Source organism: Chiloscyllium plagiosum, chromosome 23 (genome assembly GCF_004010195.1).
Source record: "Chiloscyllium plagiosum isolate BGI_BamShark_2017 chromosome 23, ASM401019v2, whole genome shotgun sequence".
NCBI lineage: Eukaryota > Metazoa > Chordata > Chondrichthyes > Orectolobiformes > Hemiscylliidae > Chiloscyllium > Chiloscyllium plagiosum.
The window spans coordinates 15245808-15250858 of record NC_057732.1 but is presented as its reverse complement, the minus strand read 5'-3'; positions in this window follow the sequence as shown (position 1 = coordinate 15250858).

The window sequence follows — 5051 nt, the reverse complement described above, 5'->3', positions numbered from 1 at the left end:
TACATCTCTATAACTCTATGACCGATATGGGGTTGGAGGGGGAGGATAAGCTTTCAATAATCCTCCCACATTTACAATCTTCTCTTGTATGTGTACAACATGGCCTGTGCGCTTACATCAGAATAAGATCCACTGCGTCAAAATTCCATTCAAAGTATTCTTTGGCCCTTCTTGTTGGAGGCTTCCATGTCCCACTGTATAGAGGTCAGGACTAAATTAAGTGTGATGTGAATGTTGACTGCTCATATCATTAAGCGACTGTTTTTCAGTTTTGTTCCCAAACACAGGTTCATTGGGAGCATGACCAATGGATCCAGCCACAGCAGGAGTTATTGTCATAGTGACACTGATGCAATGAAGGTGCAGAGAAATGAAGGAGATACAAATGCGCCAGAATGTCCGTGACCAAAAACAACTTCCAGAAGCTGCCAAACATGGAGAATTTGAGATCGCCGCAGGATGTGTAGGAGGTAAGGAAGCCTTGAGTCTGTCATTCTCAATGCCGTTCCTGTTGGAGTTGGGGTCCTGAGCAGGAGCTCATCTTGAATTTTTCCTTATCATTAGTTTTTTTTAGTTTTTTTTGCTCTATGTGGATTAAGGATTGTAGGTAATCCAAGATGGAGGACGGGTGAAGCTTGTGGCTGTAAGAGCTGCACCTCTTTTGAGGTGTTTTCAGTGTTGGAGCTGATTTCCTTGAATTTTGGGAGCAGTAATCACTGTGCCAAAAGATGGTGCATTGTTTTGGAACTTTGAGTAAACAGATCAAAACAATGGCACTTTATAAAGGATGAAGGGATACAAGGCCAGTGAACCAAACAGAGAAATAAATCTGACTCGGCAGTGAATCTGCAGAGCTGCTGCTTTGCTGTTTGAAAAGGCATCTAGATGGGCATATGAATAGGAAGGATTTAGAGCGAAATGGGCCAAATAATCAACAATGGGATTGGATTAATTTAGAATATTCAGTTAGCATGGACAAGTTGGACTGAAAGGTCTGTTTCAATGCTGTACATCTCGTGACTTGATGACTTCCTGTCTGGAAGGAGCTCGGTCATGGGGACAGCAGCTGTGGATCTCGAGCAGGGACTTTGGCGTCTTGTGGTGAGGCAGCTGGTGAGCCTACATGGTTGTCAGTGGCAAGATAGCAGTGTACATGTACAGCGATCCAGACATTGGGCCCAGCATGGGGAGAGATTGAGCCCAGGGTGAGGGAGGGATCAAGGTTGGTGCAGGGAAGAGAGATCAAGCCTGGGGGGGGGGGAGATTGAGCCCAGTGCAGGGGGAAAGATTGAGCCCACTGCATGGGGAGAGATTGAGTCCAGTCTGGGGAGAAATTGAGCCCAATGCGGAGGAGAGATTGAGCCCAATGCGGGGGAGAGATTGAGCCCAATGCGGGGGAGAGATTGAGCCCAATGCGGGGGAGAGATTGGGCTCAGTGTGGGAGAAAGATTGAGCCAACAAACTTGCCATCCCTCAGATAAAGGACACTATAAACTGTATACACATTTAATTGGTAGCACCATGTACCAACACCACTACCTTCATTGACAGAGTCGGACTCCATTTAATTATTCTATCACTGACCATCATAGACTTACCTAGAAACTGCCATGCTGCCAAAGTCCTTGAGAAATGTTTGTTCTTGCTTTGTTCCGAGGGCTGGATGCCTTGCAGGAATGGTTACTGGCAGACAAGTGCTACCCTCTGCAACTACGCTGATGACTCCATTTTGCAACCCCTGACAGAGGCAAAGGGTAGATACATTGTGGCACATACTTTGACCTGGTCCATCATGGAGAAGCTGGTAGAAGTCCTGAAGATGAGGTTCCTGAAGTTTGGATTGCAGTCCAGACAGGGAGTGCTGCATAATGTTAGCATGCTGTGTCCTGCACAGCTGGAGTGGGAGGAGAGGGGAGACAACAGACTGGGAAAAGTTGGCAGTTGTTTGAGGAGGAAGATGAGGACTTTAAGCAGGAGAACCTCACCTTCTGCATGACGGACAGCTGCATACATCAGGCACAAGAAGCCAAAGGGTCTTTAACTGACACCCTCTTCCTATATTTTGTTTGGGTGGTGATCATTTATTGACTGTAGGTTTGTTGTTGCTTGAAAGGAAAGCTGCCCCTATTTTATCACTGAAGCAAATGAAACTCTTTTTTTGTTTGTGTTCTTTTTCACTTCTGCTGTTGTTCAATAATGTTAACATTTTCAATGATTTGAGGACTTTCAAACATGTGATGCTTCCACACAGAACAATGACAGGACATTATGCAATGCATTAGGGAAACAGTAGACATGGTCTCGAAGATGGGACGGTACTAAGCATGTGCAGATTGATTCCTGTATTTGCAGTTACAATGACAGTCGATCAGACAGGCGATGATGTAAAGTAGTGATACATTTATCAATGTGAGCTGCTACTTGCAATGAAGAATCACCTATGAGCTCCCAGAAGCTGTTCTTTTTCATTCTTCTCCCATGTGAAAGTGGTTGGCAGGGATTGGCCTGATGTGGAGTTGGTCAGTAAATATGGTGGTGGCAGTGGAAATCCCCGCAGTGATAACATACTGCTGTTGCTGATGAGTGCAAGACAGTGTGAGCACAGTCTCAAAGAGGCTTGCAGTCTTGCCCATAGATTCCCAGTTTCATAGGCGCCAATTTCTTCAGCCAATTCAATTCACTCCACGTGAAATCAAAAAATAGCTGGATGCTATGGATACTGGAAAAGTTATGGGCCCTGTCAACAATAGCTTCAGAAGTTGCCTCAGCCCTACCCAAGCTTTTCAAGTACAATTACAACATTGGCTTCTGCCAGACAATGTGGAAAATTGCCCAGGTATTTCTTGTACAAAAAAAAACAGGATATATCCAACATGGCCAATACAGTAACTGTAATGAAGAAATAATGACATCAAATCATGACAAATCTCCAGGACCATATGGATTTCATATCAGGACTTCAAAGGTCATATTTAAGAACATTGCAGAATCCCAAACTATTACCTTCTTGATTCAGGAGTTATTCCTTTAAAACTTGTGCAGGTCACTCAGGTTTTAAGAAAGGTGAGTGAGGAAACCAAGAAATTGTAGACCAGTTAGTCTGAGTACCATTGTCAGCAAATTACTAGAGTCCATAGTTAAGGATAAAATGACCAAACATCTTAGTTTATCAGAGAGGGCCTGACGTACAGGAGTGAATTATTAAGCAGTTGCAAAACAGGAGAATGTTTATGGATCTTATTTAAATGAATTTCCAAAAGATAATTGTTACATTTCCTCATAAAAGACTGTTAATTAAAGTTAAAATTTGTTGAATTAAAGGCAAATGACCCAATCAAGATGGTGGCAGTGGAGTAGCAGCATTTGGGTTACTGAGCCTGGGGCTTGGCCATTTCCATCTGCTTTTTTTCTTTTTCTTTTTACTTTTGCTTTTTATTTCTTTTATCTTGAAAGTATTTTCTCTTACCTTTTTTGTTGCAGCAGCAGTGGTGGTGACATGAGCGAGAGCAGGCCCTGCATGGAATGGCGGACGAAGGTGGCAGAACAAGCCCTTGGAGTGGAGAGGTTGGGTAAACATTGAACATCCGGCTGCGGCAGAAGCAATACCAGGACGAAGCAGACATAGCTCCACCTCAGCCCAAGGACTCCTGGCAAGCGAGGAGCAGTGTCAGGCTTGCAAGTTGAGCTGAGGCTTCAGGTCCATAGCTAGGCCCAGGTGCCCGATAGAATTGAATTGAATTGAATTTATTGTCACGTATACCAAGGAACACTTCAACCCCAGGGCATCAATGTGAACTTCACCAGTCTCCTCATTTTCCCTCCCTCCACCTTACCCCAGTTCCAACCTTCCAGCTCAGCACCATCCTCATGACCCATCAGACCTGCCAATCTTCTTTCGCACCTATCAGCTCCACCCTCCTCTCTGACCTATCACCTTCATCCCCACCCCCATCCACCCATTATACTCTTTGCTGCCTTCCCCCATCCTCCTCTCTGACCTATTACCTTCATCCCCATCTCCATTCACCTATTGTACTCTTTGCTATCTTCTCCTCAGCCCCACCGCCTTCCCATTTATCTCTCCATCCTGGAGGCTCCCTACCTTCAGTCCTGATGAAGGGCTTTTGCCCAAAACATTGATTTGCCTGCTCCTTGGATGCTGCCTGACCTGCTGTGCTTTTCCAGCACCACTCTAATCCAGAGAACAATTTTTATTTGTTATCAGGACATATAACGATAAATAAATTGAACCAAGTTAGATTGTTGACCTGGTTAAGAAATTGCCAAATCGGCTCAAAATGGGCCAAAGAAAAGTGATTTATACTCAATTCAAATACGTCATGTTGAAAAGTGAGAGCTACAGACCAGTTCAAAGTATTAATGTAACTTCTTCAAAATAAGCACAAAAATGACTGATCAAAATGACCACATTTCTTAAAACATGCTAACAATTTTAATTTAGTAAAATAAACAAAGTCTGATAGCTGATAAATTTGGTACAACTATTTGGTTTAATGCCTTTACTCTGACATTGCCTGGTTTCTGCAGGTTTTGAAGTGCACTGACCGGACACCTGGGTTACACTGCCTCCCATAGCCCTACTTCTGCTCACTGAGGCTGGAACTAGGAGGACACTCGCCCGACGTTGCAGACAAATTTACTACGTGAGGACTGCAGTCAGTAAGTTCATACAGTACTTCAGTTCAGGGTCAGCAACAAGCACCATCACTATGCTGCCAACTGCAAAGTAAGAGCCTACGTTGTTTTCCCGAGAGCCACTGAAAACGAACAGTTAAAAACAGCTATTCATACTCACAATGACTTAGAAAATTATTACAATTAAAAACTTAATAATAGACTTGCATGAAAATGAACTTGATTAAGTCTCAAACTTCTCCTAAACGAGCACAAAACACATTCTTAATGACTATCATAAGGAAGTGGTATTACAATAAATTTTCTATGACACAACATAAAATATATTAGGATACTGTCAAAGGTGAAATCCAGTAGTCTCATAAGAAATATGGGGCTAACTGTTCCGAATGACA